Source organism: Arachis stenosperma, chromosome 2, assembly GCF_014773155.1.
Source record: "Arachis stenosperma cultivar V10309 chromosome 2, arast.V10309.gnm1.PFL2, whole genome shotgun sequence".
NCBI lineage: Eukaryota > Viridiplantae > Streptophyta > Magnoliopsida > Fabales > Fabaceae > Arachis > Arachis stenosperma.
This window is the reverse complement of record NC_080378.1, coordinates 31,985,970-32,001,210: the sequence shown is the minus strand read 5'-3', so window position 1 is coordinate 32,001,210 and position 15,241 is coordinate 31,985,970. Positions and strand designations below refer to the sequence as shown.

At 29.6% G+C, this 15,241-nt stretch overlaps 1 pseudogene; it reads right to left on the bottom strand.

Annotated features, from left to right (window-relative positions):
- Positions 1-1,076: 1,076 nt before the first annotated feature.
- On the bottom strand, positions 1,077-13,902 carry LOC130962773 (sucrose-phosphatase 1-like; annotated as a pseudogene).
- Positions 13,903-15,241: the final 1,339 nt, after the last annotated feature.

Sequence of the window (15,241 nt, the reverse complement as noted above, 5' to 3'; positions counted from 1 at the left end):
TAAAAATATAAGACGCCAGGAAGTTGGATTTTGGTGCGAAACTAAAAAATTTTCCCATTACAAGAAACGTCGTTAAAATCGATGGTCAAATCGATGGCTAAGCCGTCGATAATATTAAAAATCGACGGCAAAATAAACGGCGGAAGTTGTCGCTATTAAGCTTGTTGATTTTTTAAAATTGTAATAAAATCGACGGCTTGGTTAGCCGTCGATAATAAATATAATAAAATCGACAGTTCTTCCATCTATATTATGAGTTTGAGATCTTTACCTTCTTACTAAAATCGACAACATTGCCGTCGATATTATTATATAAAATCGATGACATTTTTGTCGATATTTGATTTAATAAAATCAACGACATTTCTGTCTATAATATAGGTGTGTGAATTTTACCTTCTTAGTAAAATTGACAACATCGCCGTCGATATTATTATATAAAATCGACAAAGTCTCTGTCGATATTTTGATTCAATAAAATCGACACGATGGCCGTCGATTTAATTATTTAGATACGGACAAATTTTTTGTCCATATTTTGTTTTTTGTGTTTATTTTAAATTTAAAAAGTGACAACGCTACCGTCGATTTTAATAGTTATATTATTTTAATTTTTTTCTATTTAAAAAAGAGTAAACAATTAATGCAAATAAAATTTTAAATATAAAAATAAAATTTATACTGAATATTAGATAACAAAACAAATAAACTATAAGTGTATTTTTGATAAACACCTAGACATATGGAAACATAAATTATCTCATTTTTGTTGATCCAATTTTATACTTATTATTAATGTATCTAACTGTAAGGGCTAATAAAAAAAGGTCACATTAGCAAAACTGATTAACTTGATAATAGGATAAAACTCTTACATTGATAATACACCAAAACTAATTAATGTAAAAGAGTACAAAAACATAGCACATAATACTAGATTACCCTATCATGCCTAATATAACACACTAAACAATAGAAAAGGCTCCTTTTTCATACCTGGAGAAAGTATATAAAATAATCGAATGTACATGATCACGATATCAAAATTGACTGGATCTTTATTCACAACACAAATCTTATGACGTATTAACAGCAGCAACCTTTTTCTGAAGCTTTAATATTCGGGCCTAATGTAAACCAAAAAAGAAAACAATTATTCAAGCATAATAGCCAATTCAAAATTGTATACATGAATCTAACCAAGATCTCAAGAATACAGACGAGACAGTAGAAAGAAGAGTGAAAGACATACTATTAGAATATCCAGAGTCAAAGATTTAATGCTACCTTGAATGATTTAGAGCAACGGATCAAAGGATCTATGTCTAAAGAAGCTAAATATGATTGTTCTGCTGATTCAAATTCATTCAATGCCAAGAAGGCATCACCTTGGCAAATATAAGCTTGCAAAGTGAATTAAGAAGTGCATTTAAATTTAAGACAAACCCTTAAATGATAAGTTATATCTATATATCAGCCTCTGTTTGTTTTGTCATAAGAAGAGCAAATACAAATGAGAAAATAACATTTTAGGCATTTATATCGAAGGTCCAAGAAAACATGAATAAGGAGTTAGTGACCTCAGAATGGCGAGGAGCTAAGTTCAAAGCCTCCTTAGCATCTTGAAGGTCTCCATAGTAGTTGCCCAATTCCAACCTTACAACTGACCTAAATCAATATAATACAAAATAGTTTCAGTCCAATATCATCATAATCAAGTTTAAAGTGGTGATTGTTGAAGAATTACATGCATTTAAAGAGGACATGCATGCCACCAAAGGACTCTAACGTGCAGAACTAAACATGCTATTAATGACAAGTTTACCACACACCTTTGTACTCATAATGGCAGTGACAACACAACCTTGCCTTTCTTCACCTACAATGATGACAAATATTAGATAGATGTAAAATGTACAACACAATTTTCTAATCAGATTATGGATGCTAGCTACAACTCCTAGCAAATAAGTTATTAAGTAAACACATTCTAAATTTAAGGATAGAGATAATGCTAAACACTTGGTTATTTTGAGATATGTAAAGGAAAGGAAAATGGAGAAAAAGGAAAAAAATACAATGAAAAATTAAGGAAAACTTATACCATATAGTTCCCACTTGTCAAACTTTAATAGCCATGTATCCGAACCAATTTGTGAAGCTGACACATCATCTACCCAAATCTTCAATGTTTTTCCTTGGCTGTCGCCATACACCTTCCTCAAAATATTTAGATGGTCCTTGATATGATGCTCAGTACCAGAAGGATGGATTAAAATACCAGTTGGATGATGCATATTAAATGAAAAAATAACTTAGAAACTTAAAAAGGCGAGATAAGTGATTTTCAGATACATCCATGAAATAAAAAGGCACTCATAGATTCATGTCCATTTTAAGTAGTTGAAATTGTTGAAAATATTACAAGAGAAGGAAAGTTCTCCAAAAGAAAAATTTAGAAAAAAAAATTCTTAAATAATCAGAAATCTTTTAAGTTTTAACATAAATAGAACACATGATAAGTCTGCAAAGTAAAGGATGTCAAACATACAACAACAACCTTTAGTCCAGCAAGAAACAGCTCAATGACCTCAACTTCTGCACGCCTCCACTTTTCCAGTAACAAGTTGAAGTTCACTACTTCATGTGCTGGATGCGCATTTTTATTGTCTTTTGTAAGATCTGAAACATATATAGGCAAAATGTTTGTGCCTAACTTGAAATGACCTATAGCTTGTAAAATCTCGGCTGCACATCGCTTTGAGGCATGAAGAATCTTGGGGTTATTTTCAGCATTTGCAGCATACCGCTGCAACAATTCTTCTTGGGCACTGCTTACCTATACAATGAACAGAAATAGATGCACTAAGAAAACAATATCAATCTTGACTAAGCATGACAATAAAATAGATGGAACACCAACCATGACACCATGGACTCTTGGAATGCTGAACTGCTCAGCATCATTTCCAGAGTCACCACAAACAAGAGTATTAACAGGTCGTTTTTTTCCGCTCTCAAATTTTTTTAGCAGATAAGAAAGAGCTTGACCTTTGCCAACACCTCGTGGTAGTATATCCAAATCGATTCCCTCCGCTATATATTATTTTAACATCCAACTGGTAAAAAATAAGGTAACATTATGAAAACATATACAATATTAAATGAATAAATACCTAAAAGGAAATTCTGAATTGTACACACAATGTACATACAAAATCATTTGACAATAAACAAGCTTCCACAGCACTGAAGAAGGCAGCAATTAACATAAAGGAGTTATGGCATATGGCTCAACCCTCGCCCTTTGAGAACCTTATTAAGGGCCTCTGTCACTTGTTCAGCCTTCTCTTTCTTGACATAACGATTGAGTGCATAACATGCAGCAAGGATTGTTGTTGTAGCTATCAATGAGGGGTAGTGCAGAACAATTTGATAGTGCATAACACCAAGTTCTACTAGGAACAAAAGCAAAAAATAAACAACAAACTGCTAAATCCAGAGCATAAATTCTCCAAAACAAATGTCAAATCAAATAGGAACCCTACCAAACCAAAACAAATCTCAAATCAAATAGGAACCCTTCCAAACCACAGTGACCAGCAAAAAAGATGAAAATCCAATAGGAAATCGAATATCCAAATCAAGAAGAATTGATTATGCTAACTAGGTTTCAGTAATATTGATGCGATTGTTATTATCAAATTCAATGCAAATTCAGAATTTTATGATGAAAATAGTAGATACAAAAGCTAAAAAAAATAATAATCAGAGAAAGACAGAGAGGAACTTACAAGAAGCTGCGACGGCAACGAGCTCATAGCGATGGCGACCGGCAAAGATGTTGCAACTATGAATCTGTGGAAGAAGAAGAACTTACATGCAGATTCACACATCCCAATGTCATAGAGTGAGAGTGAGAGAGAGAGAGGAACTTACATGAATAGGATGGCACAGCGGTGGGCTCGGTAGAGAAGAAGAAGAATAAGAAGAGCTCTGCTCTCCGGCGGCTCTCTGCCTCTCTCCGTGACCGTGTCTCTGGCCTCTACTCTCAGATGTTGGAGAACAAGAAGCAGTCTCACTCTGAGATTTTGGGGTTAATTAGTGTATGTTCTCTGAAGGTTTAGTTTTGGGGAATTGAGTGATACGATGAACGCGGGAAGTAAACGCGGGACAATTTTTTGTTGATAAAAATTGACGGAGACTTTGTCGATTTTAACTAAATAAAAATCGACACTATAGCTGTCTATTTTATATAATAAATTTACACCGTTCATCTAGTTTGAGAAAGAAATCTCTATCATCTAAATTTATCGACGGTAAAAGCTATCGATATTATAATTATTAAAACAGACAACCAGTCCGTCGATTTTAAAGAAAAAATTTTTCATCCAACATTTTCGCTGGCAATGGGATGATAAAGTTAGAGTATTAAAAAGTTGCCAAAATAATCGACGGCCATGTAGTCGATTTTAATATTTTATTTCTAATAATTTCTCTTTCATGTTATCGACGACAAGCCGTCGACAATTATCAACGAAAAATCTGGCCGTCGATTTTTAACGTCGATAATGATCCTGTTTCTTGTAGTGTCCACAGCCGGGAGTTGAACCTGGAAGTTCTCATCATTGAAATCGCCGGGGTGCTATGCGGTTGGAGAAATTGTTGATTGCTTTTCTCGAAACTTATATTTTTATAATCTTAAATTTTGATTGATGTTTTGATAGACAAGTTCCAGTATTGGTAATATCATCATATTTTTCTTCAGTTTTATCTTTATATCAAATTAAATGTAAAAGTATATTAAAGATTATTAGTGATACTAAACTTTATTTGATAACAATTTGTTAGAGTAAGGTCAAAATTAATATTGTAATGGGAATAACCAACCATTAGTGTTAACAATGAATAAATTCGCCCGTTCTTCACACAAATGAGTATAAAAATATAAGACGCCAGGAAGTTGGATTTTGGTGGGAAACAAAGATTATTAGTGATACTAAACTTTATTTGATTATAATTTGTTAGAGTAATATTGTAATAGGAATAACAAACCATTATTGTTAACAATGAATAAATTCGTCCGTTCTTCACGCAAATGAGTATAAAAATATAAGACGCTAGGAAGTTCGGTTTTGGTGCCAAACTAAAAAATTTCCAGCAACTGGGAGTTGAACCCAAAAGTTCTCATCATTAAAATCGCCTGGGTGCAACTGCGGATGGTGAAACTGTTGATTGCTTTTTCTCGAAACTTATAGTATTATTATCTTAAATTTTGGTTGATGTTCTGATAGACAAATTCCAGTATTTGTTATATCATGATATTTTTCTTCAATTCTAAAAATGAGTATTTTATTGAAGTAAAATATTTTTCTTCAGTTTTATGTTTATATCAAATTAAATGTAAAAGTATATTAAAGATTATTAGTGATACTAAACTTTAATTGATAATACTATGTTAGAGTAACGTCAAAAATAATATTGTAATGGGAATAACTAACCATTATTGTTAACAATGAATAAATTTATCCGTTCTTCACACAAATGAGTATAAAAATATAAGACACCAGGAAGTTGGATTTTGGTGCGAAACTAAGATTATTAGTGATACTAAACTTTATTTGATTATAATTTGTTCGAGTAAGGTCAAAATTAATATTGTAATGGGAATAACTAACCATTATTGTTAACAATGAATAAATTTGTCCGTTCTTCACACAAATGAGTATAAAAATATAACACGCTAGGAAGTTGGGTTTTGGTGCGAAACTAAAAAATTTCTTGCAACCGGGAGTTGAACACAGAAGTTCTCATCATTGAATTCGACTGGGTGCTACTGCGCATGGTGAAATTGATGAGTTCTTTTGTTGAAATTTATATTATTATTATCTTAAATTTTGGTTGATGTTTTGATAGACAAGTTCCAGTATTTGTTATATCATGATATTTTTCTTCAATTCTAAGAATGACTATTTTATTGAAGTAAAATATTTTTCTTCAGTTTTATGTTTATATCAAATTAAAGGTAAAAGTATATTAAACATTATTAGTGATACTAAACCTTATTTGATAATAATTTGTTACAGTAAGGTCAAAATTAATATCGTAATGGATATCACTAACCATTATTCTTAATAATGCATAAATTCGTCCGTTCTTCACACAAATGAGTATAAAAATATAAAACGCCAGGAAGTTGGATTTTGGTGCGAAACTAAAAAATTTTCCGCAATCGGGAGTTGAACCCGAAAGTTCTCATAATTGAAATCGCCTGGGTGCTACTGTGGATGGTGAAACTGTTGATTGCTTTTTCTCGAAACTTATAGTATTATTATCTTAAATTTTGGTTGATGTTCTGATAGACAAATTCCAGTATTTGTTATATCATGATATTTTTCTTCAATTCTAAAAATGAGTATTTTATTGAAGTAAAATATTTTTCTTCAGTTTTATGTTTATATCAAATTAAATGTAAAAGTATATTAAAGATTATTAGTGATACTAAACTTTATTTGATAAAAATTTGTTAGAGTAAGGTCAAAATTGATATTGTAATGGAAATAACTAACCATTATTCTTAATAATGAATAAATTCGTCCGTTCTTCAAACAAATGAGTATAAAAATATAAGACGCTAGGAAGTTGGGTTTTGGTGCGAAACTAAAAAATTACCCGCAACTGGGTTTGAACCCAGAAGTTCTCATCATTGAATTCGCTTGTGTGCTACTGCGGATGGTTAAATTTTTGAGTTCTTTTATCAAAATTTATATTATTATTATCTTAAATTTTGGTTGATGTTTTGATAGACAAGTTCCAGTATTTGTTATATCATGATATTTTTCTTCAATTCTAATAATGAGTATTTTATTGCAGTAAAATATTTTTCTTCAATTTTATGTTTATATCAAATTAAATGTAAAAGTATATTAAAGATTATTAGTGATACTAAAGTTGATTTGATAATAATTTGTTAAAGTAAGGTCAAAAATAATATTGTAATGGAATAACTAACCATTATTGTTAATAATGAATAAATTCGTCCGTTCTTCACACAAATGACTATAAAAATATAAGACGCTAGAAAGTTGGGTTTTGGTGCGAAACTAAAAAATTTCCCGTAACTGGGAGTTGAACCCGAAGGTTCTCATCATTGAATTCGCCTGGGTGCTACTACAGTTGGTGAAATTGTTGAGTTCTTTTATCAAAATTTATATTATTATTATCTTAAATTTTGGCTGATGTTTTGATAGATAAGTTCCAGTATTTGTTATATCATGATATTTTTCCTCAATTCTAAAAATGAGTATTTTATTGAAGTAAAATATTTTTCTTCAGTTTTATGTTTATATGAAATTAAATGTAAAAGTATATTCAACATTATTAGCGATACTAAAGTTTATTTGATAATAATTTGTTAGAGTAAGGTCAAAATTAATATTGTAATGGGAATAACTAACCATTATTGTTAATAATGAATAAATTCGACCGTTCTTCACACAAATGAGTATCAAAATATAAGACGCTAGGAAGTTGGATTCTGGTGCGAAACTAAAAAATTTCGACCCAACAAGGTGTTGAACCGAGAAGTTCTCATCATTGAATTCGCCTGGGTACTACTGCGGATGGTGAAATTGTTGATTGCTTTTCTCGAAACTTATATTTTTATTATCTTAAATTTTGGTTGATGTTTTGATAGACAAGTTATAGTATTTGTTATATCATGATATTTTTCTTCAATTCTAAAAATGAGTATTTTATTGATGTAAAATATTTTTCTTCAGTTTTATGTTTATATCAAATTAAATGTAAAAGTGTATTAAACATTATTAGTGATACTAAACCTTATTTGATAATAATTTGTTAGAGTAAGGTCAAAATTAATATTGTAATGGGAATAACTAACCATTATTGTTAACAATGAATAATTTGTTCGGTCGTCACACAAATGAGGATAAAAATATAAGACGCCAGGAAGTTGGATTATGGTGCGAAACTAAAAAATTTTCCGCAGCCGGGAGATGATCCCAGAAGTTCTCATTGTTGAAATCACCTGGGTGCTATTGCGGATGGTGAAATTGTTGATTGCTTTTCTCGAAACTTATATTATTATTATCTTAAATTTTGGTTGATGATTTGCTAGATAAGTTCTAGAATTTTTTATATCATGGTATTTTTCTTCAATGCCAAAAATGAGTATTTTATTGAAGTAAAATATTTTTCTTCAGTTTTATGTATATATCAAATTAAACGTAAAAGTATATTAAACATTAATAGTGATACTAAACCTTATTTGATAATAATTTGTTAGAGTAAGGTCAAAATTAATATTGTAATGGCAATAACAAACCATTATTGTTAACAATGAATAATTTCGTCCGTTCTTCACACAAGTGAGTATAAAATATAAGACGCCCGGAAGTTGGATTTTGGTGCGAAACTAAAAAATTATCCGCAGCCGGGAGTTGAACCCAGAAGTTCTCATCATTGATATCACCTGTGTGCTACTGTGGACGGTGAAATTGTTGATTGCTTTTCTCGAAACTTATATTATTATTATTTTAAATTCTAGTTGATGTTTTGATAGACAAATTTCAGTATTTGTTATATCATGATATTTTTCTTCAATTCTAAAAATGAGTATTTTATTGAAGTAAAATATTTTTCTTCAGTTTTATGTTTATATCAAATTAAATGTAAAAGTATATTAAACATTATTCGAGATACTAAACCTTATTTGATAATAATTTGTTAGAGTAAGTTCAAAAATAATATTATAATGGGAATAACTAACCATTATTGTTAATAATGAATAAATTTGTCTGTTCTTCACATAAATGAGAATAAAAATATAAGATGCCAGGAAGTTGGATTTTGGTGCGAAACTAAAAAATTTTCCGCAGCCGGGAGTTGAATCCAGAAGTTATCATCGTTGAAATCGCCTGGGTGCTGCTGCGGATGGTGAAATTGTTGATTGCTTTTCTCGAAACTTATATTATTATTATCTTTAATTTTGGTTGATGTTTTGATAGAAAAGTTCCAGTATATGTTATATCATGATATTTTCCTTCAATTCTAAAAATGAGTATTTTTTTTATGTAAAATATTTTTCTTCAGTTTTTTGTTTATATTAAATTAAATGTAAAAGTATATTAAACATTATTCCTGATACTAAACCTTATTTGATAATAATTTGTTAGAGTAAGGTCAAAATTAATATTGTAATGGGAATAACTAACTATTATTGTTAACAATGAATAAATTCGTCTGTTCTTCACACAAATGAGTATAAAATATCAGATGCCAAGAAGTTGGATTTTGGTGCAAAACTAAGATTATTAGTGATACTAAACTTTATTAGATAATAATTTGTTAGAGTAAGGTCAAAATTAATATTGTAATGGGAATAACTAACCATTATTGTTAATAATGAATAAATTCGTCCGTCCTTCACACAAATGAGTATAAAAATATAAGACGCTAGGAAGTTGGGTTTTGGTGCAAAACTAAAAAATTTTCCACAACCGGGAGTTGAACCCGGAAGTTCTCATCATTGAATTCGCCTGGGTTCTACTACGGATGGTGAAATTGTAGAGTTCTTCATCTAAAATTTTTATTATTATTACCTTAAATTTTGGTTGATGTTTTGATAGACAAGTTCCAGTATTTGTTATATCTTGATATTTTTCTTTAATTCTAAAAATGAGTATTTTATTGAAGTAAAATATTTTTCTTCAGTTTTATGTTTATATAAAATTAAATGTAAAAGTATATTAAACATTATTCGTGATACTAAACCTTATTTGATAATAATTTGTTAGAGTAAGGTCAAAATTAATATTGTAATGGGAATAACTAACCATTATTGTTAACAATGAATAAATTCATCTGTTCTTTACACAAATGAGTATAAAAATATAAGACGCCAGGAAGTTGGATTTTGGTGCGAAACTAAAAAATTTTCCGTAGCCGGGAGTTGAACCCGGTAGTTCTCATCATTGAAATCGCCTGGGTGCTACTACGGATGGTGAAATTGTTGAGTTTTTTTATTGAAATTTATATTATTATTATCTTAAATTTTGGTTGATGTTTTGGTAGAGAAGTTCCAGAATTTGTTATATCATGATATTTTTCGTCAATTCTAAAAATGTGTATTTTATTCAAGTAAAATGTTTTTCTTCAGTTTTATGTTTATATCAAATTAAATGTAAAAGTATATTAAACATTATTAGTGATACTAAACCTTATTTGATAATAATTTGTTAGAGCAAGGTCAAAATTAATATTGTAATGGGAATAACTAACCATTATTGTTAACAATGAATAAATTCGTTCGTTTGTCACACAAATGAGTATAAAAATATAAGACGCCAGGAAGTTGGATTTTGGTGCGAAATTAAAAAATTTTCCGCAGCCAGGACTTGAACCCGAAAGTTCTCATCATTGAAATCGCCTGCGTGCTACTGCGGATGGTGAAATTGTTGAGTTCTTTATCGGAAACTTATATTATTATTATCTTAAATTTTGGTTGATGTTTTGATAGACAAGTTCCAGAATTTGTTATATCAAGATATTTTTCTTCAATTCTAAAAATGAGTATTTTATTGAAGTAAAATATTTTTCTTCAGTTTTATGTTTATATCAAATTAAATGTAAAAGTATATTAAACATTATTAGAGATACTAAACCTTATTTGATAATAATTTGTTAGAGTAAGGTCAAAATTAATATTGTAATGGGAATAACAAACCATTATTGTTAACAATGAATACATTCGTCCGTTCTTCACACAAATGAGTATAAAAATATAAGACGCCAGGAAGTTGGATTTTGGTGCGAAACTAAAAAATTTTTCGCAGCCGGGAGTTGAACCCGGAAGTTCTCATCATTAAAATCACCTGGGTGCTACTGCGGTTGGTGAAATTGTTGATTGGTTTTCTTGAAACATGTATTATTATTATCTTTAATTTTGGTTATTGTTTTGATAGACAAGTTCCAGTATTTGTTTTATCATGATATTTTCCTTCAATTCTAAAAATGAGTATTTTATTGAAGTAAAATATTTTTCTTCATTTTTATGTTTATATCAAATTAAATGTAAGTATATTAAACATTATTCGTGATACTAAATCTTATTTGATAATAATCACTACAAGAAAAAGCAATATTTGTAACAAAAAAAATTGTTGCAAAAAATCAAAATTTTAAAACAAAAGTATTTTGTAACAAAAAAAGGGGCCGTTGCAGTATGTCCTGTTACAAAAAATTTTTGTAACAAAAAGCAAACTGTTACAATTCAAAGTGATATTTTGTAACAAAATTTTCTGATACAAAAAACCAGAAGTCGTTACAAAAGTGGTAACAAATTTTGATCTGCAGGTATTTTTTGTGACAATCTATTTTTTCCTATCATAAATTTTTGTTACAAAATATAACTTGATTTTGTAACATTTTTTTCTTTAGTTACAAAATACTATTTATTTTGTAATAATTTTTTTAATACAAATTACACACATAATTTATCAAATTATATTATTTTTTTAATTAATTAATATATTAACTAATTTACTCAACAAGTAAACATTTATATAATATATAATAACATAGATAGTTCAAATATCTTTCATTAACTAATATTGTTTTATAAATCTTCAAGATATAAACTTTAAAGTACAAACTAACAAGACACATTGAAGAACCCTAATGAACTAGATAGATACATAGGACAAGAAAAATAAGAAATTATAAATCTCTAAAATGTAAACTACAAATTACAAACTTCATCATGTTCATATAGCTCCTTTCTCATTTCTCATGAAGAAGTTCTAATAAGTGCCACACACCTGAAAAGACCACCAAACAAAAAACACTAGCTTAAGAAACAAGATTTGTTTTTTCTTTAAAAATGCACAGGAAAAAACAAAAATATATAAATTTTATTCATAATGATATCAAAATCTAATACTTAATTACTCAAACCAAGAAACTAATTATTGAATAATTAATAGATCCTATGTCATAGCTAATTAAAGAATTAAATAAAAGCTCATGAATAAGAACCATCTAATAAAAGTGTACATCAGTTGAATAATAGCTCTTAACAATATGATAACTTTCCCTTTGTGATAAAATCTCATGAATAAAAGCTCATCTTCTAAACCCATGCTTGACAATATTCTGAAATGATAGCAAGTTAATCTCTTAGCAGTAAATTCAAGAGAAGGAAGCAACTAAGTGTGAAATCTCATATTCCTAGGGAAGTTTTCGGTAAAGATCCAAAATCTATGTTGAAAGCTTGGTTTAGTGGAAGGCCGTGTGAAATGAAAATTGAAGCTGTAGAGTAACCATATCCAAAAATTCAAATGAAAATGCAACAACAAAGCCAAAGTCCAGGTTCAAAATCAGCAACAATATCAACCCAGCCAAAGCATTCAAAATTTTAAATAATCACAAATAAACCAACAAATCATGAAAACAAAAACTATAGATATTCAATTGGAGCACCCAAATCTGGAGACAATAATCCTCAACAATTTGATCAAGATAGTCACAATCTAATCATAATTAAGCCACAAAAGTATAAAGAATAACAGGACAACAGCACATTTACCATGAATAATCACAAACAGCAGCAAGAGCTAATAAACAATCCATGAATAAAAAACTGAAAACATAAATCATTCAAGAATAATTCAAAGATCAATAACCCTTATGAATAGAGCAAAAAAATGAATAACAATGTTACACTATTACAATGAGCCACGAACAGAGCGTTGACCTTTGAAGATGGTAAGCTGGCAGCAAACACAGTGACAGTCGACAGGCAAAGAGCTCTGAAATAGGAGAAGAATACTAATCTAAGTATTATTTATCATGTGATTATTATCAAGAAATTTCATGTAGCTCCACCTCTTGAGCACAAAAAAGGATAACTTTCATCACTATTCTTAATTTCTTATATTCAAATAGTATCCATATAGAGTTGTGTTAATCTCATACAATGGCTCTACAAGATAAATATGAGTACATAAAATATTTTTTTTGCTAAAATCAAACTTGATCAGTAGCCATTGAGAGCATAATTGGGACAAGTAAAAAATAAATCATCTTTGCATCATAGCAATTACAGAATGATATTTTCACATTCTAAATCAATGCTTTTGTAGTTTCAAAATCATACAATTCAGCAAAAACAACTCAATGACCAAGATAACTATATCACTAATCATTAAATTACTGTTTCTTCCACTCATGAATATCACTAATCAACAATTCAACCAACTTCCATATACTCAATTAAGATCCGCAATCTCCAGCCACCTCAATCAGTCAATAGCACAATTAAGCAAACAATTTCGTTATACAAAATAATTCAATTCAATCCATAATATTTACGTAATCATAGAGTAAATATGTTTTTCGCTTTAATATCAATTTATAACAACTCTTGAAAGTAAAATAAGTTTAAGAAAAATGCCCCTACCTCGAGGAATCAAGCCCGCCGTGATTCTATTGCGATAAGTCCCTTTTTTCCCTTGGCTCGCAACCACAGCGGCTGCATCCACAGCTTCGCTTACTTCCACAATAACAGAAATAGCTTTAATTGTAACATGAAACAACCAGGAATCGATCCTACATTACCAAAACCTCAGAATTTCCACCAAACACATAACATAACGCATATATACTAGCTGTGAGGATTTCGGAATGAAAATGCTTACTGCAACAAAAGAAAAACATGGAAGTAGAGCGATAGTGGATCCCGGACGACAGAACAGCGGCAGCCTCTAGCAGCAATGGTTCATCTTCCCCCGCGGCCTTCTCCTCGCGCGCATCTTCTTACTCCACAACGGCAAGCTCAACGACGGCCACCATGGAGGCGCGGATGGTGGCAACAGGCTTCATCACCGACAGCAGCGGTGGCTGGCGCGAGGATGGCGGCGATGCGACGGTCACGGCGGTCCCAAGCTCGCAACTCTCGCCCTCCACGTCGCTCTCTCTCTCTCGCTCATGAACTCTCTCCGCGACTCAGCTCTACGATGGTGACTCGACGACACATTGTCGGGATGGTAGTGGCAGCGCAGCAGATGCCGTCTCATCCCTTCCAATCCCTCTCCCCTTCCCCGTCGCTCTCTTTCTCTCTGTTCCCAAATGCTCTCTCTTTTCCCTTTCCATTCAGCTCGCTCACTCCGACTCCCGTCTCTCTTTTCTTTCTTTTCTTCTTTACTGCTGTTGTGTAATGTGTGCTAGATTAGGAAGAAATGGAAAGGAAAAGGGAAAGGGGGGAAAGGCGGCTAGTTTAGGGAAATTAGGATTAGGGTCTCAATTAGGGTTTTGTATAATTGGATTTAGGGATAATTCGATTATTTTTATAAAATTAGAAGGGTAAAGTAATAATTTGAAACTAAATTTAATTCAATAATAATAATATCTGTAAAAATATTATTTAATTATCAACTTAATTTATTTTTAAATAAATATTTTAATTCAATAATTAGAGATAATCAAATTAATTTTCTTTAAAATCATAAAATAGAGTTTGAAATCTAATTATTCAAACATATATCTGAAATCCTCATTATTTTTTAATTACTCAAGCTTTCAAATCAATAATAAAAAAATGTCCAATCAATATATAAATTCCTGAAATTAATATCCTGAATAAATAAAATAAATCATAATTAATTTATTATTTAATTTTAAAAAATTTGGGTCTTACACAAGTTAATTATTTTTATTCATAAAATTTAAAATATTAAATTCAAAAATCTTAAATATTTAAATTAAATGATATAAAATGTTTATATTTTTTCTAATTACTAAAATTTTAAATTATAAATAAGAAAATACTTTGTTTAATATATAAATCTCTAAAAATTTATTTTGAATAAGTATAATAAATTATAAATAATTTATTATTTAATTTTTAAAATAATTTTAAACTCAAACTATCAATCTATCGTTAATTTGACTTAAATATTTTTAGTAAAATAAATTTTTGAATATAAAATCTTAAATAAATATAATAAATCATAAATAACTTACTATGTTAATTTTTAAAAATTCAAAGTCTTATATTTAGTATGTTGAAACAAAATTTTTTATTAGTTACAAAAAACTTTTGAATTTTGTGACAAATAAATAAGTTGTTATAAAAATATTATATTTTGTGACAAATTAATTTTTTGTTACAAAATATTTAGAGCTTTTGAAACAAATAGATATTTTGTTACAAAATATTTTG